This window comes from Schistocerca gregaria, chromosome 3 (assembly GCF_023897955.1).
Source record: "Schistocerca gregaria isolate iqSchGreg1 chromosome 3, iqSchGreg1.2, whole genome shotgun sequence".
Lineage (NCBI taxonomy): Eukaryota > Metazoa > Arthropoda > Insecta > Orthoptera > Acrididae > Schistocerca > Schistocerca gregaria.
In genome coordinates, this window is record NC_064922.1 from 934,797,131 (window position 1) to 934,822,043 (window position 24,913).

The window sequence follows — 24,913 nt, forward strand, 5'->3', positions numbered from 1 at the left end:
AATGCGTGACGCGAGAAACAAAACAAAGCAATACAGAAGTGCCATATAACAGACAAAGCAAAGCTATATATACGTATAAAGTGAACAAATGAAAGTAACGCAAAAAACGGCTTTTTTTTCATTGCAGTTTTATATTATCCAACAATACACCACCACGATAATATAAGCTAAGGTAATTTATGACCATTGATTTTCCCCTTCTTTGCACTCTTACAACTTTTCTCCTGCGACTATTTGTAAGCTCTAAAGAACCTTACTGAAACTTTCCCACAACGTTGTAGAAACAGCCTCTTTGTAAACTTCCTGCAATCTTTTTATCAACCTACCAATAAAATATCTGCTGATATGTTGAAGTGACAGTATTATTTCTGTGCAATGCAGCATGCGTGGTCGTCGTCGTCTTTGAAGACTGCTTTGAAGCATATCTTCAAGGTAGCCTCATCATATCTCCTTAACTACTGCAAGCTGCATTCATTTGATTCAGCTTCTTGACGCCAAGCCTTGACCTCCCTCTGCAGTTTCTAACCGTGGAGTGGGAGCGTGGGGTTCCCCTGTCACCCAGCGGTTTCACATTGTGATTATTTCCGTTACGTTCGAAGTTGCAGCCTTCCCACGAACAGTACCTTTCATATGGGTGCATAGTTGAAGATCCGTTTACAGCTAACGTCAGTTGGACAGCTAAACAGACAGCAGCAGGACGTAGAAGTGAGTTGGGGGTACAACTGTCCGCCAAGCGCCTATATACATAACAATTTCTTAAGGTAGGTTTTTCTTTTTACAATTGTCATACTAATTTCGTTGTAAGTACAACATTTAAAATTTTTATTAATCTGAATAAAATAACTATGTTAACTAAAGTGATTGTTTATGCAGTGTTCGACATGTACTACAATTTACAGAAACTGATACTCATTACCATGTCTTTATTCTAGTGATGTCAGATCCGCAGGAAAAAAGAGTGAATGTGTCTTCCTACCCTGAGGTGTGGATGATGTGGCTCGAAGAAGATGCAATGGAAAGCTATCATGATACTGAAAATGAACAATATGCAGACGAAAACGATAATAAGAACGGTTAGTCTAATATTTCCTATTATCTTGGGGAGGACATTAAAACAAAATGGTCTAAGTCCTCGAACTCATCTACCTGGCCCCAAGACGCAAGTATCAGCAATGCGTTCTGAAAATAAGTTATTAGATCTTTTCTTAGACAGCAGAGTTTACAAAATTATAATTAACTGTACAAATATTTATGTAAGAAATTTCAGAGACAGATAGATGCTAGACTCACCGGTGAGACTGAAATAAGAGCACTTTTCGGCATACTCTACCTAACAGCAACCCTAAGAAGTTCTAGAAAAGAACACTAGCATGCTCTGGGATAACTCTAGAGGACTCGCCGTAACATTACTGATGACAACTGGTTCAGCGGTACACCATCAGTTAGCAAGCTACAAGAAGACAAGGGACTGACATACATTGGAACGCACTGGAAAAACACGAAGGAAATCCCCAAGGAGATGGAGTTTTCACCTAATAAGCAAAGAACTCGACACTCGTCTCTGTTTGGCTTCCAAGAGAACTGTACGCTAGTTTCATACTGCCATAAAGGTAATCAAGCTGTTCTCTTGATAACTTCATTACATCACGATGATACCATTGATAAAGATCAAGAGATTTACTGAAGCCAGAAATTGTAACTTTTTACAATATGACAAAGAATGGAGTCGATTTACTTGATCAACTAATTCAAATAATGACGTGTCACGAAGCACATGTTCTGTTGTGCATAAATTCTACAGTTACACCACGAGACAATCCCAGAGAAGGTTCCAAAGGACGCTGCTAAGAGTGTGGAAGGCAGAAAGAAAGTCAACTAGAAAATGGTATCATAATTGTAAACGGTTGAGGTGTTGGCCTCATTTGCATACCGTATGTGTTAATTGTACCTGAAATAAATTATTGACCTTCTTTGGAAATTTGTTTTTTATTTCCATCTCTATACATATACGTATACATATACATACATAGAAATATCAACTACAGGACATCTGATAATCATTTCAATGAGTAACTAAGAAACACAAATAGGGGACAGGAGTTTCCCATGCGCGTAACCCTGTAACGATACAGCACGCACCCACTGCAGGGTTAAACCAACCAACTGAAGAAGTCTGAGAAGAAATAAGTTACCTTGGTCAATGAATACAACTACTTTTTTTCACAAAGTGCTAAAAATGGCTGCCGTACATATTACAATTCTATGCAGATTCATCAAATTATGGCAATCGTAGCAGTTCTGCTTGGGAGATTTCAGCAACGGCGTTATAAACAAAATGGTGTGTGTCTTCCAGTTTGATACAGCTAATTACAACTTGTGCCACAGGCAAAAATCACAGGGAGACAGATCAGGAGGCTTGGATGCAAGGAAATTTTATCGTCTGACCCTCATCAAACTGCCAATGAACTGTTATTACGTTTGCATGAGCTGACTGAGCAATTTCTCCATCTAGCTGGAAATACCAGTGCAAGCTTTTCTAATGCCAGTTGTTCCAGAGGCGATAAAGGGATTCCGGATAGGAAGTGACGTAAGGGCGATTTTTGACCGTTTCTTGAAGTCACTCTAATAAGATAATATCTTAATTCGAATTCAGTAATTTCAGTAGAAGTGCGGGTTTAGGCAAATTTCCGCGCTCATTCCGACATTAATGCAGTGTTGCAACCTCCTTTCTGTCTGAAGCAGGAGCTGCACACACGTTTCTGTTGTTGGAGGTTAATGCACCGAAGCGTGTTATGGCAGGCAAGGCAAGGCAAGGCAAGTTGACAGTAGACAGAGAGAACTGGGCAGTTAAGAAACAAAGCGGGCAGCGAGTGAGAAAGCGGGCGCCATGCGGAACTGGGCAGAAAGGCGGCGAATGATCACACCCGACGAAACAGAACAGCCAGCAGGCAAATGCGGGTATGGTACTGGAAACTCCACTACGTACACCGCCTTCAAATAAGGTCACCACAGCGAATCGTCACTATACGTCGCCGACAAACTTTGAGGAACACACGAAACATTAGAAGCTCACAGGGGAAAACATTATTCACGCACTAAAAGAACACATTGGTTACTGTGGAGCGCTGTATATAGTGCCGAATAGCTACAACGCAATCACATGACGCTGCACCACTGACCTATGGCCGGTATTACACTATCAAATTTCTTTGTCAAAGATGTGATCAAATATTCGTCAGATATATTTGACAAAGATCTTTGACGTGGTGCTAAAAAGGGGTATTACACTGTCATCATATTTTTCGTCAAAGTTCAAGATGGCTGATAACAACAACTTGCTATTAACCGCAGCAGTTGCATGTACCACGGTTGCACTGTGTGCACATGCGGAAGAGAAGCGGGGAAAAAAAGAAACGTACCTGGATAAAGCCGTGTGTTTTAAGACGACACGATAAAAGCGTTCAACAAAACTTGTTACATGTGCTTATAGTGGAGGACGTCAAGTCGTACATGAATTACTTAAGAATGGGTGAGCATATGTGTGCTCAGTGAAGTGTATCCTCGTATCACAAAGCACAATACTCGCTTAAGAACTGCTATACCTGCGTAAGTCAGGCTCACTGCAACACTCCGTTTCCTTGCTGCAGGAGAGACCGGTTAGGTTATGTTAGGTCTCCAATATTCTTAATCCATTTTTGTATTCCGGGTGCCTCACGTCGTAAAGTACCTTATCAGCTTCATACATCTCTATTAATTTTGTATTTGTCGGTACACACCAATTGTATTTACCGACAATGTTTTTTATAAACACGACAAACGACAGAACGCTACAGCGATGCTAGCGCTCCACGTGGTAACATGCCACACTGAAGTGACCAGAAGACAAGCGACTTCCTTGATCAAATCTACAGCGAGGATCTAGAGTTGATCTATTATTTGACGACATTTGACAAAATTCTTTATGACACCATCAAATTTCTTTGAAAAAGATATTGTCAAAGGAATTTGATAGTGTAATATCGGCCTAAGTTATGTACCTTTACATCCGTACTCCGCAAGCTATTTGACGGTGTGTGGCAGAGGGTACCTTGAGCACCTCTATCTGTTCTCCCTTCTATTCCAGTCTCGTACTGTTCGTGGAAAAAAAAGATTGTCGGTATGCCTCCGTGTGGGCTCTAATCTCTCTGAATTTATCCTCATGGTCTCTCCGCGAGATATGCGCAGGAGGGAGCAATATACTGCCTGACCCCTCGGTGAAGGTATGTTCTCGAAACTTCAACGAAAGTGAGTGTCTCTCTTGCAGAGTCTTCCACTGGAGTTTATCTATCATCTCCGTAACGCTTTCGCGATTACTAAATGATCCTATAACGAAGCGCGCTGCTCTGGATCTTCTCTCTCTCTTCTATCAACCCTATCTGGTACAGATCCCACACTTGTGAGCAGATTCAAGCAAAGGGCGAACAAGTGTACTGTAACCTACTTCCTTTGTTTTAGGATTGCATTTCCTTAGGATTCTTCCAATGAATCACAGCCTAGCATCTGTTTTACCGACGATTAATTTTATAAGGTCATTCCTTTTGAAATCACTCTTAATGCCTACTTCCAGATAATTTATGGAATTAACTGCTTCCAGTTGCTGACCTGCTATATTGTAGCTAAATGATATGGGATCTTTCTTTCTATGTATTCGCAGCACATTAAATTTGTCTACAGAGTCAATTGCCATTCCCTGCACCATGCGTCAATTCGTTGCAGATCCTCCTGCATTTCAGTACAATTTTCCATTTTTACAACCTCTCGATATACTACAGCATAATCCGCAAAAAGCCTCAGTGAACTTCCCACAAGGTCATTTATATATATTGGGAACAGCAACGGTCCTACGACACTCCCCTGCGGCACACCTGAAATCACTCTTACATCGGAAGGCTTCTCCCCATTGAGAATGACATGCTGCGTTCATGAGAGTGGTGTGTTATGTGCAAGTCGTTTTTATGTAGGAGATGTGATAGAATGGTAGGGTAGAACTTGTCTAAAAGAAATACACAATCATACGCCTGCCATGTAACACGGCGTAACAAAAGATACTAAGCGACAGAAATCAGACACGAGGGCCATGCCTTGTCAGTGGCACTATGTTTCAGATTCAACAAGAACTGCCGTTGTCAGTGAATGCCGGTCCGTGTCCATCTGATTCGCAGAGAACATCGCGCAAGGAACTGAAAGGAATGTAAAGTTGGAGTTTGGTACCAAGCACTCGTCACGGCACATAAAACTGCACGTTTTCGATGGGGCACTCAACACAGAAAGTTGACAGTAGCTGTCTGGAGGCAAGTAGTGTAGTCTGAAGACGCGCGATTTTGCCCCTTTTCAAATGATCATATGGTCCGACGAAGCGTTTAACCCCCAGTGTGTGGTGTACTCTCGGCCGCGGGCGGTTCTGCGACGCTTTGGGTGTGTCTTTCGTACGATGGGGCTACTAATAATTCATGTCACAGAGAACGTTTTCGGTACCATGGGTGTCCCATTCTTATACAGCTTCACAATGAGCGTGCTGCGGATACAGCAGATGACATCAGCCTTGTTGACAAGGCTGCATGCGTCTGACAGACACTCACGCACCCTACCGCAGCCCCGCTAGATCAGCCCGTCTTAACCCCACAGAAAACACGTGGTTCGATCTGGAGTAGCGGCTGAAACTTAACAATCATCATCCCTGCAAATTGGCAGCCGTAACGAATCTAACCATCGAATATCTACATGTGGAAAGGGCGTGTCTGAAGAAACCTGTGGACTGTCTTCTTCCTAGCCGATTTGATAACATTATCAAGGCTGTATTTTGCGCTGTCAACGTGGTGTCTCCAAGAATTCACTCTTTTTTGTCCCGTATCCTCATTTTTCTAGCTAAGAAACGTTCTTATCCCCCATTTTTATGAACAAAGTTTCTAAATACTCCAGGGCGTAACTGGAAAACGGTAATTAAAAGGTCAACGTCCGGCGCTAATTCTTAATCCGTTACTAAAAAATTTAACTTCGTTCATCGTTAAGGCGTTGTTTTATCGGAAGTTAACAGTTACCTCGTAATAGCAAACTTTACGTTGTAGGTGTAGTGAAACAAGCAACTGAATCTATAGTATTACCGTTGCTTAAGCAAAAACGTTTTGTTTGGGGAAGTTTAGGTAGCACATCGAAGACAAATAAAAAACAGTTTAATCACTTAACATTATAATTATTTAGTTGCCAATCACGAAAGAATTAAAAAACTGGAGAATCGGATGGTATCTACATCTACATGGTTACTCTGCGAATAACTGCCTGGCAGAGGGTTCATCGAACCATTTCCATACTACTTCTCTACCATTCCACTCTTGAATGGTGCGTGGGAAAAAGGGAACACCTAAATCTTTCCGTTCGAGCTCTGATTTCTCTCATTTTATTATGATGATGATCATTTCTCCCCGCGTTTCGTCACAGGGTTATTTGGTAAGCGTGACAGCGCTGCGGAGATGTTAAGCAAACTCAAGTGGCAGACTGCAAGAGAGGCGCGCTCTGCGTCGCGGTGTAGCTCGCTGTCCAGGTTTCGAGAGGGTGCGTTTCTGGATGAGCTATCGAATATATTGTTTCCCCCAACTTATATCTCCCGAGGAGATCACGAATGTAAAATTAGAGAGATTCGAGCGCGCGCGGAGGCTTTCCGGTAGTCGTTCTTCCCGCGAACCATACGCGACTGGAACAGGAAAGGGAGGCAATGACAGTGGCACGTAAAGTGCCCTCCGCCACACACCGTTGGGTGGCTTGCGGAGTGAGATGTAGATGTACAAGTGCCTGGCAGAAGGTTCATCGAACCATTTTCATTCTACTTCTCTACCATTCCACTATCGAATGGCGCGTGGTAGGTGGGTGTCAACAAAATATTTTCGCATTCGGAAGAGAAATTGAAATTTCGTAAATATATCTCGCCACAGAGAGAAGCAACCGCCTTTGTTTCAGTGACTGCCACCCCAACCATCATAACACTGACACTCTCACCCTTATTGCGCGATAACACGAAACGAGCTGCCTTCCTTTGCACTTTTTCGATGTCCTCCGTCAATCCTACCTGGTAAGGATCCCACACCGCGCAGCAATATTCCAACAGAGGACGGACAAGTGTCTCTAGTGGGTTTGTCGCATCTTCTAAGTGTTCTGCCAACAAAGCGCAGTCTCTCTTTCGCCTTCCCCTCAATATTATCTAAGTGCTCTTTCCAATTTAAGTTGCTCGTAATTGTGATTCCTAGGTATTTAGTCGAATTGACAGCCCTTAGATTTGAGCGATTTTCGTATACCCAGAACTTATCGGATTCCTTTTAATACCGATGTGGATGACCTCGCACATTTCTTTGTTTAGTGCCGATTGCCACTTTTCGCATCCTGCAGAAATTCTATATAGACTATTTTGTAATTGGAATTGATCGTCTGATGATTTTACGCACGCACGCACTAATTACAGCGTCATCTGCAAACAATCCAAGGGGGCTGCTCATATTATCACCTAGATCATTTATGTAAATGAGGAACAGCAGAGGGCCTATGACACTACCTTGCGGAGCGCCAGATATCACTTCTGTTCTGCTCGATGATTTATCATCTATCACTACAAACTGCGACCTCTCTGAGAGGAAATCAATCCAGTCACACACCTGAGGCGATACTCCATACGCACGCAATTTGATTGATAGTCGCTTGTTAAGAACGGTATCAGCCTTCTGGCATGTTTTCCTCCATGAGCATCAATATGTTAAAAGTTTCCATCCGAGAGCGAGGCTCGATTAGGAGACAAAATGTCTTTGCCCACAGAAAAAATCGTTTGACTGCAGCACTTGACGGTATGGGAGCATCACCATATTGAATAAATAAAATTACTGAAACCTGCTCCCCACGAAATACCGCATTGTTGATTGAATCTTTTGATTTCACGCCCAGCCACATTCTATCTAGACTCTGGGCTTTATTTCCTACAATTCTTACTACAAGGCTCCTTTGTAGATCGTCGTTAGAACTGGAAGCTCATTCTAGAATTTAATATCCACAGTCAACCCACTAACAAAAAGTAGTACTTAATGGGAAGTTAGTAAACAAACAACCAACCAACAGCTGACATCCAGGTCTCCTCGCTTGCACTAGATTGTTTACCTCTATCGTGCTTATTCCTGCGTAGCCACAACCCTACATGACCCAAATTCGCCAAAACATGATTTCCGCGGGCGGCGCGGCCTCATTTTTGTAGGTACCCAATCAACAATTAACGGACTCAAAGTTAACGAAAGTTAAAGAGCCCGTTAAAATGTTCTAAATTTAACGTAAAAGATAATCCGTTACTCGAAACGTTAATTTCGATAATTAACGATCAATGGATTAACTGTTTGGTGCACAGCTATGTTCTGAAGGGTCTGAGAATGAATAACAACAATATTATGACCGTTTTTGTGCACTTAGGCCTTATCTGGGCTACGTCCAGTACATCCCTCTCACAATACAGTACTTCACGCTCCAAGAACCTCTTCAGGTTCTGACTTCTGATTCCGTTGGTATTTCGGTCTTCTACTGTAATTTTTGTTTATTTCGTAAGTCTATATGAATGCCTATTACTCTACTGTACATGTGTAATGGTGCTTGAATTACGTAACCATTACAGCACCTCACCTGAACCTCTCGATACCATTAATATTCTACTGTGTTTCTGTAAAGTTGTTGATATATTTCTGAGACAACATTCAGATTTGATTTCATTAATGTAGAAGTACTTTGATTCATCCATATGTTTATATTGCAATGATATTATTCTTGTGTGTACTCTTTCTTTTGTCACTATGATATTTGACGTACTTGTAACTCTGATTTTTTGGCGCGTAAGTTAGTAGTTAGATACTGTAAAGTCAAGTCTTGGACGTCATGTTGGAAAGACGCATATTGTAGTCAGCTTATAAAACGTGAACTTTAACAGTGAGGAAGATGTTTTCAAATATGTTTTGTATTGTGAAGTGATGTTGTGGGTGTTACGTGATATTGCAGCAAAAGTAATGAAAGAGAAGTGTAACTTAAATTCGGAGTGCTGATTTCTTCTTTTACATCACCATTGCGCTGCAAAAGTGAATCTTCAAGAATGGTTTGTGAAGCACATCTATAAAACTTTTGAATACAGCAGAATAAAACCTAGGCCTCTTTGCATCCGAGCTTGGAATCACCACCACCTAGAGATTCGACGATTGAGCCATGATTTTAGAACCAGACCAGCGTGGGAAATGTGAAAAGATGAGTGCCTAGTTTATTTATTATCACATGAAATGACTTTATTAACTGTGCTCTGATGACACCTGCCACAGAATAACTTTGTTGTTGCCGAAAATGCAGTATTTAGCAGCGTGAGCAACAGCACAATCATTATTAAATTTTGACCTTTGTTGTGGTAGGGGTTTCTTTACTTTCTGCGGAGGTTCAAGGTGTTAATCGAGACGTGCATAGCCTCACGCTACGCTTAGTACGGAGACATGTTACTGTATGGATTCGTAAGTCAACGCCCCCCTGCGCGTGCGTGGCCTTTTGTTTCCATGGGAAGCCGAGGTGTCTATCTGGCGCATCTGCCCGGGTCGTTTCCGGTTTCCGGTACGATCACCATTCGATCAACAGCCAGCGCAAACACAGCCTTACTGTGCGAACCACGCCAATCCTAAAGTAGGACATGAGACGCGCGAATCGTCCCAACAGGTCCCGTACGTCTGGTGTGTCTCGATACATTTAATACTCCATAAACGGTTGGACAGGTGAAAGCAAAGTCGTCGCCGAGTGACGCTACGTGACGAGAAAAACATTGTATTTCATAACAACGCACCTTTTTTTGGGTTGTTTGTGAAATTTTTAATCAATTACAACTTTTCCGAGGGCTTTACTGAGGAATATGTGGAGAAAACTAGTTAATGTGTGCAGAGCAACGTTTTGGAAAAAAACTCTAAAATGTGTTAAATGTAAGGCGGACGTTTTCCAGCAATGGCAAGTTTCAGTCTAATTAGACATTTACTTAGCAACATTCGCAAAAATGTGTTGTGCCGGCAGATTTTATCTCCACGTTCAGTATATTTGCCAAGTAATTTTACATAACGATTAACCGTGGACATTAACGTGCGTCATTACGTCAATATTCATTTCTTACTGCTGTCGAACGGTGAGATCAAAAACAGCTGCTTAAATATCTCAGTAGGCAGGGAATATAGGCGAGTAATCCCACAGAATAAGACTCATTCTTTTTCTACTACGATTTGCTGAGAATTTAAGTTTCCATTTCTTGGTTTCTGGTATATTATGGGTTCCCGCATTACTTATACCACACAGTTGTGAAGGTCAAACTGCACCAAACAGGAGACAAAAGTGAAGTTATGCCTCATTGTGTAGAATCAGCACATGTCGCAATATGTAGTGTTTAAAGGATTCGTCGGATATATAATCTATGAAGGCTGTAAGAGAGAAAATAGCTCTTTCACGGTTAGAATTTTTTCCTTATTTATTTTGCGTTTTCACGTACTCACGCTTTGCTGAAGCCTGACGTAAGTTTTCATCGTCTCAGATGGCATAGATAATAGTCAGATCCCATGTAACATGAGCTTTCTTGCTGGTCAAGGGCCAGAGAAAGATTAGAGGCGCTGTGCATACAGGTTCAAGGAGTGTTCGGTGGGAGCGGTTGCATATCTCGTAATGGGAGAGTGTGTGCGCTAATTTCTACTCTAAGGCATATTTTTAGCTCCGCAACCATTCCAGCTTCGCTATTTGCTTTATGTAACTGTCTAAACATTAAAAATATATTACTTGGTTGTCTAACGAAACGCACTGGAATTCTCAATCTATGATCGATATGACTAAACGGACACCTCCACTATTTTCGAAAGATACATGAAATATCTCGTGTTTTTCTCTGACAGACGTGAGACTCTTGTCACATTAATGAACATTATTGGAGTTAATAAGGGCCCGATACTGCACGGATGCCCGAAAAAATGGATAATCCAAAGACACAGAATTTTAAAGGAAACTGCTATCTGTTGCATTAAAAAGACGCTGTGTGTCATATTTGAATCCTCACTGCATTATTTATGTATTACTTGCTGGAAACGGGAAATAAACATCCACTTTTTCTGTCGATGTAGTTCATTACCAATCTTCAGGCCCTAGGCAAAGAGCTAAACATATAGGCAAGAAATAGGCTGCAGACATGTTACGGCGTTAGACTTAACAGAAGATAAAACGGGCAACAATGGAAAAATGTTTCAGGTAATTCAAACATCACTCACACACATAATATAATTTACTAGGCGATTAATCGGGTGTACGGTGCAAGTTCGCAGTTGCAAGTCCGTATCGATTCGGGTTCCAGGGGAATTTATTTTTTGGTATTTTAAGATTTTCATATAATTATTGACCGAATATAAATATCTATAAAACGCTCAATAATAGAGGAATAATCCTTACGTCAATAAGACAGTTTAATACAGTAGGGCAAATGTTAAAGTTAGAAACTGCATAATGTTTTTATGGCGCGCATATACCAGGACTACATCCATTCAGTATTTGAGCAACAGAGCACTTAGCGATTTCCGACAAACTTTAAACATATTTTCAAATCTTTTTTATACTTTTTCTCGTTTACATGCTTAACGTGAAATATTTAACACATTATATCATTGGTAAAATAATCAGAAGTTAGAAGCTGTTTTGCTCGTGGGAATTCGAGTCTTTCAGTAGTACAGAGTGGGATAGATCGAAACTAAAATAATATTTCTAAGTATAATAGAGCACTTGAGGGTCCATAATGCTCTTTTTTCTTCAAAAAAACTCGCAGTCTATGCACAGGTGATCCATTAACCGGGTTGTTTGCTGTTTTTGTTACCAGTTGCCGCAGAAACAAAATTTTTCTTAACTACTGAGCGGAAAATATCGGACTCGTTCTGACAACTTAAAAATTCTCCACACGTTTTTAGGATTATCTGGTAGTCAGGCGTTGTACTCTACTTGAACCACAAGCACACCGCCAAGGACAAAAAAGCGTTCCGCGCAGCCGCCGGCCTCTCTTACACGCCTCCAGTGCGCAGTGAATGGCGTGAGAACGGACAAGCGGGGCTCGAACCCCGGACGTGGTCCCACTCCCAGCCAGCTGGTCTTTTGTCTGCCTTCCAGTGGGGGAGGGCTCACTGCCCCACCTTCTACTCGTGTATATTCACACCAACCTACGGCTAAAACAATTTACTGCTCCATATGATCACCATGAATTTCAAATTTGTGTTTCTTTTTAGCGGTTGTTTTCGAATAAAAGATTTTTATAAAAAAGTTCTTTGTCCAAATGTGTGTTTAACGACTGGGCCCGCCAAACTTCCACATTTACTTTACTAATTTCTCAACTAGGCTCAAATGGAGAGCAAAATAACTGATGATGGTCGAAGTAGAGACGATATAAAATGTAGACTGACGATGGCAAGGAAAGCGTTTCTGAAGAAGAGAAATTTGTTAACATCGAGTATAGATTGAAGTGTCAGGGAGTCATTTCTGAAAGTATTTGTATGGAGTGTAGCCATGTATGGAAATGAAACATGGTCGATAAATCGTTTGGACAAGAAGAGAATAGAAGCTTTCGAAATGTGGTGCTACAGAAGAATGCTGAAGATTAGATGGGTAGATCACATAACCAATGAGGAGGTATTGAATAGAATTGGGGAGAAGTTTGTGGCACAACTTGACAAGAAGAAGGGACCGGTTGGTAGGACATGTTCTGAGACATCAAGGGATCCCAAATTTAGCATGGGAAGGGCAGCGTAGAGGGTAAAAATCGTAGAGGGAGAACAAGAGAGGAATACAATAAGCAGATTGAGAAGGATGTAGGCTGCAGTAGGTACTGGGAGATGAAGAAGCTTGCACAGGACAGAGTAGCATGGAGAGCTGCATCAAACCAGTCTCAGGACTGAAGACAACAACAACAACAACAGGCTCAAATGTATCTCTAACCGTTTTATCGTGTAAGAAGGGTAATCGAATCACTGCTCGTTGCTTCATTGCTAGTTGTGACACACTAAGGCAGAATGTCCACTACCTAACACTGGCTGCTCACAACTGACTGGTCGAATGCACACTTGTTAGTTCGAACGGCCATCGTAGTTACTACACTTACGTCGCTTATAAGCCAGGGAAAAAAAATCACTCTAGAAAGTATTTGGATGGACAGCATATTACTGTACCACGCACCTTTGAAATGAATTACGGCGTGTTTCATAGTTCTGTCTCCATCCACGAGTGATTTTCATGTTGTGGAGGCTATGTTTTTAGGTTTTATGCTTGGGTGGCGCCAACATAAACTCTACAGTAAAGATTTTTTTTATGTGTGGTCCATAGGTGCTGTCAAGTTCGTAATCATTTTTCTGTGTAGGTTTTTCCTTTAGTTTGAAATAAACACTTTATTCCAGTTTTTATAAATTATCTAATGTCATCCCCTTGGAAATTATGAGGTTGTATCACAACAAATATTGTTAAGCTTACAGCGAGTTGTGATCTACACATCACAGTGGGGGAAAAGACAGACCTGGATTGAGCTCATAATAAGATTCCCGCACAATCACAGCAGGTACGAGCGTACCTAGCAGAGATTTTTTATCTTTGCTGACACAGTGCCAAAGGCAGCATAAGAGTTGTCCTTTTCTCACTATACATATGGACTTGAAATCTGTGGTATTTGTATTTGCTCAGCTGTTTGGAAATCAAATAACGTAGAAGTTTACCAGCATTGTCATTCATAATTTTTCTGAGGGGACGTTTCACATTTTACCCCCTCTTTCGGCGATAGTTGTTGAAGTCGTGCACGAGTGTCGCAGTTTCAAAGATGGGCAGCGTCGCTCGAGGACACGAGATCAAGGCATCCCACCACAAATTCACCAGACGGAAACATCGTGAGAATTCGCGATCCTGTGAAAAACCTACTGTCATCTGTAATCTGAAGAACTGGACATTACATCAACTGTTCCAGACATTCTCCAGAATGACATGCGTACAAAAACAAAGTCGTTTGGACTCCTGCTACGAGCTGATTGAAATGAATAACGTGGACAGCTCTTTCCTGGAAAATATCATCACGGATGACGAGACTTGGTGTTATAAATACGAGCCTACCAGAAAACAACCAAGTTCAGAGTGGATATCTGTCCGTGTTGGTTCAAGACCGAAGAAGGTGCGAATGAAAAAAATCGAAAGTAAAGAAATGATCTTTTTTTCTTTACGCTCACGGTGTTATCCGCAGGGGATACGTTCCCACCGGCACCACTCTACATCCCCAGTATTATATCTCTTCATGGATAGGTTGTAGAAGAGGATTCTGAGTGATCGTCCGCCTCAATGGAGGGATTTCTTCTCTTTACACGACAATGCACCTGCTGACGCGGCTGCCGTCGCAGCGCGCAGCCAAAAAGAAGTGCAAGTTTTGAACCACCTTACATATTCACTAGGTCTAGCACCGATTAACTTTTTTTATACCTGAAACTAACAATTGATATGACGGGTCAATTCTTCGATGGCTTAGGCGACATTCGAGCCGATGTGATGCGCGAGTTGAACAACATCCCACAGAACGACTTTTCTGACAGTATCACATGAATGTATAAAAGTGCTGATCGTAGTACTCAAGTGGGGGCAGACTGTGCAGAACATATGGAGCATTAAAACCACCATCGCAACTTTTCTCTATCATTTCATGAATCAAGTCGCCAACATTTTTGGACTGACTGGGCCCTACTTCTTCATTGTGGCGGTTGGAAGTGGTACATTTGCGCTGGGATCCGTCAGGCCGCTAAGCTCAGTAAACTGGAGCAGCGTTTTGATTAATTCCGTGGGAGGGTCGGCATGGATCCGTTACACCGGACCGGTCGACCACTCCTTCGTGAGATTCCTGCTACTCTGTGACGTGGCGGTTGGACCGCGGCCAAAGCACTCTACGTTTGCGACTATTTAGCTACACACTGTACTGGAACCTCGTATGCGCGTCCCTGTGATCGTCCATTACTACGCCCTAAGGCACACCACAAAGAATCGACGTTTATAACATTTTGGGGCCCTGGAAAATTCTTTTGACAATGATGAGTGGAATATATATTTTGAAATTCTGAAGGCAGTACATATTGTGCAACAGCCTCCCCCAAGATCATTATGAACTGTCCGATACCACCTTCTTTTATATGGATCCGTGTATTTATCGCACGATTCAGTGCTTCCTAGGGCCTTTTGTGTGTATTTTTATAGGTACCGTTCATTTCAGTTTGCCCAAAAACCTATTCTTCTTCGTAAATACATGTAGAAGTTTCTGGAATGACGTACATTCTCATGATTGTTAATAGATTATTGTCATTAACAAAAATATGTACATATGCCAAATTAAATATCAGGTTGAGAAATTTAAGTAATAAACGTTTAGCAGCACGTATTAAAAAGGTGTGGAGATATTAGCATAAATAACTAACACATCTAATTATGATAATTGCAATTTCTAAATTCGCTAAAACAAAAACCTCATTACGATTTAAATGAAAGTAACAATCACTATCCAGTGATGTAATTTCGTTCGTTATTCATATTTATGTAACTCATTGTAATTAATGATACTCATAAATAACGCAGATATTTACCTCTTTTTAGTTACACCACCCAAATTTACGAAATTCCGGTATTTGAGAAAACGTGTGTATTTATGTAATCTGGCGAAGCGCGATGTGTATACTTCGAACAAATGTTAGGAATAAAATCCACACAGTCACTAGTTACGAAATTAAAGTAAAATCAAAATAACTGTTGAAATCAGATAGTGAATTAATTTTCACACATATAACCAAGATGATGATAAAAATATTGTGCTTTTTGACATTATAATTTATAACCTGTTCAAATTTAACAGCAGTTAGTTTAGATGAAATTGTTTTTAATTTTAAGTTACATTCTGTAACAAATTAACAATGGTACCAATTGTTAAAATGGTATTTAAAGCGACGCAGCGAGGCTGCGCGAAGAATCTGTCAAGTTTTGTTCACTTCAGGAGTCAGTCAGTTCAATTTGGTTTAGCTCAGTATCGCCAGTTGTTTTGCACTTATGTCAGTTCTGTGGATCAGCAGATGTCAATAAATAATTTGTCAAGCTTGAAATTGTCGTGATGTTCTCATTAGTCGCAGCATCCACAACATCGATGAGCCACAGGCCAAAGCAAGGTAAGTAGTAACGTTTAAAAGTTCGTTACACAGGGGTAAAACACAGGCAGTGGCCTTATACACGAACCTGACTGCAATTATAGGAATCGAAGGACGTGACATGGAAACAGTAGTAGTTGACAATAGAGTGCGACAGGGTTGTACGCTCTCCCCAATGTTATTCAATCTGTACACTTAACAAGCAGTGAAGGAACCGAAGAAAACATTTAGAAAGGGAGTTAAAGGTCACGGACTAGAAATAAAAACTTTAAGGTTTTCCGACGACTGTGTAATTTTGTCAGAAACGGCAAAGGATTTTGGAAAGAACTCTTGGAAACAGGTCATAACAGGAACATCAGAAAAGAGACAACTAAGGCTAATGGAGTGGAATTCAACCAGGCGAGGATGCAGGAATTAGATTAGGAACTGAAAGACATAAAGTACGAGCAGCAGATGAGTTTTGCTATTTGGGCAGCCGAATGACGACAGCTGTTTTCATGATTTGTCAAATTTATTTTATTTTAAGTTTGTCGCTGGGTGTCTTTCCAGTTGTTAACAATCAGTTAATCTTAGAGGGGGGTAGTAATTTGCACCATATCTCTTTCTGAACTCTTTAAACTTCGTTCTGCGCTTTATTGTATTTGACTGTGTGTTAAGTGGATGTTGGGGACAAACCCAGCATTTGCTTAAGCGAATGTGGAAAACTGCATTCAGGCTGACCGGTGCGCCATACCAACTGCCGCTATCCCGCCGCCCGTTATGTATACGGGCAGGTCGTCATTAAATAAGTAGCTGATTATGTCGTGCATGTTGGACCGTGGTTAGGAAGCTGCGACTTTTCACGACAATAAAAGATGAATTAAAACAAGTATTTGAGTCAGTCAATTTTTATTTTCTCTGTTGACGCGACACTGATAACTGTTTTAATTTATGTTCTATAGACGGATTTCTTAAAACAGGTATCTACCATGTTTGAAAGATGGGTTCGATCTACACAAATGGTCGCTTTGACGTACAAAATACATGCTACATTGAAACGAGTATTCCACTGCAGATTTCCAGTGGCATGAAGCCAGCTCTCTAGTACCTTTCTTACACGCTGGAAGGTGACGTATTGGAAAATCTACATCTACATGAATAATCTGCAAACCACATTCAAGTGCCTGGCACTCTCGTACAGCATGCAGAAAGAATGAACACCTAAATCTTTCCGTACGAGCTCTGATTTCCCTTATTTTATCGTGGTGATCGTTCCTCCCTATGTAGGTCGGTGTCAACAAAATATTTTCGCATTCGGAGGAGAAAGTTGGTGATTGGAATTTCGTGAGAAGATTCCGACGCAATGAAAAACGCCTTTCTTTTAATGATTTCCAGCCCAAATTCTGTATCATTTCAGTGACACTCTCTCCCATATTTCGCGATAATACAAAACGTGCTGCCTTTCTGTGGACTTTTTCGATGTACTCCGTCAGTCCTACCTGGTAAAGATTCCACACCGCGCAGCAGTATTCTAAACGAGGACGGATAAGCGTAGTGTAGGCAGTCTCCTTAGTAGGTCTGTTGCATTTTCTAAGTGCACTGCCAATAAAACGCAATCTTTGGTTAGCCTTCCCCCACAACATTTTCTGTGCGTTCCTTCCCATTTAAGTTGTTCGTAACTGTAATACCTAGGTATTTAGATGAATTTACGGCTTTTAGATTAGACTCATTTATTGTGCAACCGCAGTTTAACGTTCTTTTTTGGACTCATGTGGATAACCTCACGCCTTTCGTTATTGAGAGTCAACTGCCACTTTTCGCACCATTCAAATATCTTTTATAAATCGTTTTGCAGTTTGTTTTGATCTTCTGATGACTTTATTAGTCGATAAACGGCAGCGTCATCTGCAAACAACCGAAGACGGCTGCTCAGCTTGTCTCCAAAATCGTTTATATAGATAAGAAACAGCAAAGGGCCTATAACTCTACCTTGGGGAACGCCAGAAATCATTTCTGTTTTACTCGATGACTTTCCATCAATTACAACGAACTCTGACCTCTCTGACAGGAAATCAGAAATCCACTCACCTGAGACTATATTCCATAAGCACTCAGCTTCACTACGAGCCGATTGTGTGGTACAGTGTCAAAAGCCTTCTGGACTCCAGAAATACTGACTCGATCTGAAATCCCTTGTCAAAGCACTCAACAGTCATGTGAATAAGGAGTTAGTTCTGTATCACAGGGACGATGTTTTTCTAAACCCATGTTGGATGTGTGTCATTAGTCCGTTTGCTTCGAGGTAATTCATAATGTTCCAACACAATATATGGTCTAAAATCCTGCTGCATGTCGACGTTAACGATATTGGCCTGTAATTTAGTGGATTACTCCTACTACCTTTCTTGAATATTGATGTGACCTCCGCAACTTTCCAGTCTTTGGGTACGGATGTTTCGTCGAGCGAGCGGTTGTATATGATTGTTAAGTATGGAGCTAATGCATCAGCATACTCCGAAAGGAACCTAATTGGTAGACAATCTGGACCAGAAGACTTGCTGTTATTGAGTGATTAAGTTGCTTCACTACTCCGAGGATATTTACTTCTACGTTACTCATGTTGGCAGCTGTTCTCGATTCGAATTCTGGAATATTTACTTCGTCTTCTTTTGTGAAGGCATTCCGGAAGACTGTGTTTAGTAACGGTGACTCACGAGGCGCAAGGCGTGTAGGCTCTCGGCGTGTGCCCTTGGGACTGTCAGGTCACAGGTGTAGGGGGCGGCGTCGTGGGAACGGCAGGGGTCCAGGTAGAACCTGCGGGCAGGCTTTGTCCAGACGTCTTCCCGTTGTCCGCCGGAGATGCAGTCGCCGCTGAGTAGGCAACCCGCAGCGCACCTCGGGTAAACAACGGCCCGGCCTTCCCTTCCGCTTTCACTGCGACCCAGGAGTTCTGCAGCCTTCACACGGGACGAAGCAGCTAACGTGGAGAAATACAACCTCACGAGACACATCGCCCGCGTCACACGTGACGTGCTATAGTCCGATTAAAATTACTTGCTAGTTGACAACGCACTGTTGCTGGTTTCCTCCAATGAGAGCATACTCAACATCACGCCCGAACCGTTCACAGTTGCCAAACCACCACAATAATTGGTCATTTCGCATCCAATTCCTTGTCTAGTATTCTTTATTGAAGTGTGCGCATGCCAATTCAGGGGGCTGGCATTTTAATTCGTAACACACACACACACACACACACACACACACACACACACACACACACACACACACACACACACACACGATGCCAAAGAAATACACGCGTTTCATACACAGCAACAACCGAACACTACATGATATTTCTGCACAAGACGAGATTCTCTGGAACGTATATAGTTATCATAACCACAGACATCCTGTTTGCACGACATTGCATGGAGTCGAATTTTTGGAAGCTGCTATTTCAACGTTGCGACTGGAGCACCGCAGTGACAAATACATTTGTATAAGCCAGCGTTATGACGTGGGGTAACGGTTTAGGCTATTAAGCTCACTTGTAAAAGGCCATAGGTTCGAATCTTGTGAAAGGTTGAGAAATTATTTTGTTTCCGTATATAATCAAAGGCGTTCGATTATTTTTATTGAATCAATTTGTGTAATTTCTAATTCTTTCCCGCGTCGTTTTCACCATCGTATTGACTTTATTTAAGGCGGCATATCGTGTAGCTAGTGTGAGAATAGTTTGAGATAACAAATGACAGCGAGAAATTACAGTTTGCTTTTAGCGCTGAAACTGAATTTTTTTGTGTTTAGAGTTAGCTCGTAGAGTTTAGATCCAATCGCTGTGAATAAAGTTCTGTCGCAGATTGTCGATCGCAGTTTACTCAGATGAAAATTGCACATCACGAGGCTGTGGTTAGCTTAGGGCGTGAGTTTAAATTCAGTGCCACAAAACGTGTCGTCTGCCGCAGTTCAGTCATTGGTCACTTAAAATCAATCATCGGCAGAGAATCTCGCATTTCCGACAGACACCGCGGGGGCCACTTTCAATATTGCTCCGTGTTATACGTTAACAACATACGTGTAAAGAACCACCGTATGTGTGTATAACCTGTAAGCGACAAGTAGCCGGAAGCAGAAGTGGCAACACTGTAGCGCTGACAGCCATCAACTATCAAGTAAATTTAATCGGACTGTAGTTAATGTGAATTGCGACTGTTGCGCTCTCCAGCGGCATCTGTCGGCTGCATCTGGTTCCCAAAGCACACAGCTTGTTTAAGAAACGGGACGCGTGTAAAATTCCTACGTTCACACTGTTAAACCGCACACTTCTTCCCTTGTCCCTACACTTAGTCACGTTGACTTGTCTACCTAAATAAAAACTTCAGTATACATAAACATGTTGTATCTCGAAAAGTAAAGTTTCATGTCCAGTCGGTAAGCTTATAACACTTCATCAAATCGGGCAAGCTCACTCCTAAAGGAGCGCAATTATATTTACTCTACATACCACCGAATGTCTCAGAAAATATTTCAAATAAGTTAATAAAAATGCCCACAACCTTTTTGGAAACGCTAAGGTAAAATGGGCATATTATAAGCGAGACGGAACAGTTCAAGTTCCTAGGCGTTCGGACAGATAGTAAGCCCATGTCCAGGATCTTGTTGAGAAACTAAATGTTACTTTATTTACCATTAGAACAGTATCTGAAATAAGTGACAGTTCAACACGAAAAGTAGTCTACTTCGCATATTTTCATACGCTTATGTCGTATGGTATTATTTTTTGGGGTAATTCTTCAGATTCAAAAAGGGTATTTTTTGCTCAAAAACGGACTGTTCGAGCTATATGTCGTGTAAGTTCGAGAACCTCTTGTCGACCCCTATTCAATAGTCTGCGAATTCTGACATTGCCCTCACAGTATATATTTTCTTTACTGTCGTTTGTTGTTAACAATTTTAGCCTATTCCCAAGAGTTAGCAGCTTTCTTTCAGTTAATACTAGGCAGAAATCCAATCTGCATGTGGCATGCACTTCCTTGACTCTTGTGCAGAAAGGAGTGCAGTATTCTGCTGCCTCCATTTTCAATAAGCTACCACAAGAACTCAAAAATCTTAGGAGTAGCCCAAACACTTTAAGTCTAAACTGAAGAGTTTCCTCATGGTTCACTCCTATTATGTCGAGGAGCTCCTGGAAGAGCTAAAAAATTAAGAAAATTCCAGTGTTACATTGTTGATTTTCTTTATTTAAACTTACGACTTGTCACCTGAATATGTTTTTTTATATATATTTCATTTTATCTGTTTCTAATATCGTGTTATAACTTCATGTACTGACTCGTTCCATGACCATGGAGACTTCTTAATTTGGTCGCACGGAACAATAAATAAATAAAAACAGGAAGGCTTTTCAATACAGAATGACGCAAACCCGCCACCAGTTGCATCACAATGCGACACACGTAGCAACTACTCTAGGCTGAACTGTAGTAAGTGACCTTCAATTTTATGTTCTTACTTTCACAAGGCTTTAATCCCAGGTATGTTAATCATATCAAACTGTACCAAGAGGGTCGCGTTTTTGATGGGTCTCAACGTGCTTGCTTCAAAACGGTGTACCTTTCGTAGCATGAAAGTTGCAACACGAATATAACTGAAAACCAACAATACGATGTTTCCTATCATTTTATTACCACAAACCGTACCGATAATGACTTGTTTTCCAGAGACCCTCAATGTGCTGGTGCTCAGAAACAGCACAAATTTGTAGCGTTTAAGCTATAAAGTAAAACTCGCCAAATATGGGTTTCAAATGAATACGCCAAGTCCCACATGTTCTGCTTGTGCCGCAGAGGTTCTTATTGCTTCTACTTTACGTGAAACTGTGCCGAAATATCGCAGAGTATTTTACGTTTCGCGCAACGAAATGCCTCGTGAACGTGAAATGGCAGGAAGGTGCTCGAACACCGTGCCACGCTGTCCACGTGCGCAGCTCGCGCTGTACGCCGATGACGCGCCACTGCCTACGCACAGCCCGAGCTTTCAGCTTACGCACCGCAGACTCCAGATTGCCTACCACGACCTGGTCTCGTCATCGGCGAAGTGGTGCCTGGTCTTCAATACGGCGAAGAGCCTGGTACTCGTCGTAGCAAGACTTGATTGACATCGTGGGTGGAGCTGTGCAGTGGGCTAGCAGGGCTAAGGAACTGGGTGTCAGCAAGGACAAGAGTCGATTGTAGCAGGAACACGACGAAGAACTGACGGAGAAAAGCAGTGGAGCGGCTGCACCAGCTGTGGCCGCTGCTACACCGTATGTCCACACTCCTACATTAAATTGTTCTGTACAAAATGCTGCTGTGCCCGGTTTTGAAGCACGCAGCTATCGCAAGCCTACAGAGGATGCAAAATGGAGCTCTCGAACTCCTACCTCTCGAGTTCCCCAGTATTAGGGGGTCGGCCGTGACTTTTACGACAAGTGTAGGTCACCAATGAACTGCCACATCCACAACTGCGGCACCTGGGTAAAACGGCACATGTGCTAGCGGAATAATAAATTCTTTGTAACATACTAATGTAACTTTCGTTCGTGTGTTTCACATCGACACCAGAAATGGCAGGCGAAGTAGAAGATGAAGAAGAAGAAGAAGAAGAAGAAGAAGAAAATAGAAACGGATATTCAATGACTGGTGAAACAGTACATCGAAGACAGGGAGGAGTTTCTACGTAGAAATTCGAAGGGCAACTGGCGGATCACTTCATTCGGAGGATGAAAATAAAACTTGCGTATGTCGATTATATTGCTGTTTATCACGTTTATTTGTTCCCCATATTCGTCGATCTTTCTTAGAAGGCACTGAAGTTGCGATTCAAATTAGCAACAGCCGTTGCAACAGTGCAGTGCATAAATTTGTCGTTTCTTAAAATGTGGAAATTCAATTATTGATTTTCTTTAATACCAGTTCGGAAAACCTATTTAAAACCCGTGTTTCTCTGTAAAAGTTCTCTTTAACCCCTGCTTTCTCTGTCAAAAGTGCTATTTATTCCCCTTTTAGACCTGTAAGTATGAGATCTTTTTCGGGTTCTATTACTTTAAATTTGGGCCCTATTTACAAAAGTCGAAATCAGTGAACTTTTGTCAAGTCCATCTAATGCGATCAAGATAACTGTGAATTGAAAACAAAAATGATATTTAGTTCTCAACAGCTCTTGGGGGTATGCAGATAGCTTTAGAATTTTTCTCTTAATTAAGAAAAATTTTACGCTGTTGATGTTGGCAGGAGGAAGTTTAAAAGCAGGGAGCCGGAAAAAATAACTGAAAACTTTTCCCGACAACATCGACTTGAATAATAAACCAACAGGTTACATGGCTACCTTCGGTAGCAGACACACTAACTTTTAATTAACAACAGCGAAAGCTGAATCTGATTATAGCGCGCAATGAAATTAAAGTTGCTGCGGACAAGCAGGGACGCAGATGAAGTGAAACTCCAGCAATAAATTAGCGCTCGCCTTCGCGTAATAACACACTGGGCTCACATGTTAATCACATACGCAGCTCCATGGTAGCGTGGCGGTGATTAAAATCTGACGTACTTAGCCAGAGCGTCAGGACGGCGTGAAATCTTAATTGTAAACTATAGCCCTCTACCAAATCTCATTAATTTCAGCTCGTTTCCGTAATGATGAATTCTCTCTCTCTCCACACACACACACACACACACACACACACACACACACGAGAGAGAGAGAGAGAGAGAGAGAGAGAGAGAGAGAGAGAGAGAGAGAGAGAGAGAGAGAGAGAGAGAGAGAAAGCGTGGACAACCCATTTCTCAAAGTCTTACTTCTGAGCGAATCGAGAATTTTACCCCTCGGCTGCTTATTCTGGTAGGATTTTATCGTTTTATCGAGGCTTTATCACGTGATGTATCTAGCCTTTCTCTTGCTAAGTACAATTGTTAATACAGAGTATTGTTCTACAGGCACGATGACGTACATGTATATGCTAGACAAACCGTCGGATACATGTAAGCTCTTCAACGGTACAAACAAGAGAACCGAGTCCAGCGTGCATTATTCATTTATTTATTTATTATCTTTGCTCTCCTTCGCTGTAACAGTTAAAGGTGGAATGAACAGCACAGATACTGACACAAATATGCTTGTCTGATCGACAGCAAAACTAGAACGTAGACTAAAAGAAAATGACAGAAAAAGGGTAATACTTACCGGTACATTAACTCTGAAACTAAACTGAAAGTCATGTCCCTGACGGACTACTGTCTGAAGCATTGCGGATGGGTAATCACGTTTGGCGGAACCGACTTGACGACGCGAAGCGGCCGTAAGTGTAAATATCGGAGGAAAAACTCAACACGAAAACTCCAACATACGAAAAAAGCAAACGCGGAAGTATAGGCTGAAAAATAAGGGGCGTTACGATAAAAAGAAACAAAGGGCGGCATGCCACAGCTCTAAAATAACCAGTGCCTTGTTGATCCGGGACGTGCTTTTTCAGTTACGTCTGGATAACGCGTTTTTTTTTTTTTTCCTTTGCTGGCGACTTGGTAAAACAAACATCACACACACACACACACACACACACACACACACACACACACTGTATGTAGGCTGTTTAGGTTTTTATGTTGGTAACGCCACGTAGTGCTCTGTACGAAAATCGCTGACTGCGCTGTGTGCAG

General features: G+C 41.7%; 1 protein-coding gene across 1 annotated transcript in view; it reads right to left on the reverse strand.

Moving 5' to 3' along the window:
- LOC126355824 (rho guanine nucleotide exchange factor 10) overlaps nt 1-24,913 on the reverse strand; it is a 483,616-nt gene that overhangs the window by 302,727 nt on the left and 155,976 nt on the right. The gene's annotated exons all lie outside the window — the stretch shown is intronic.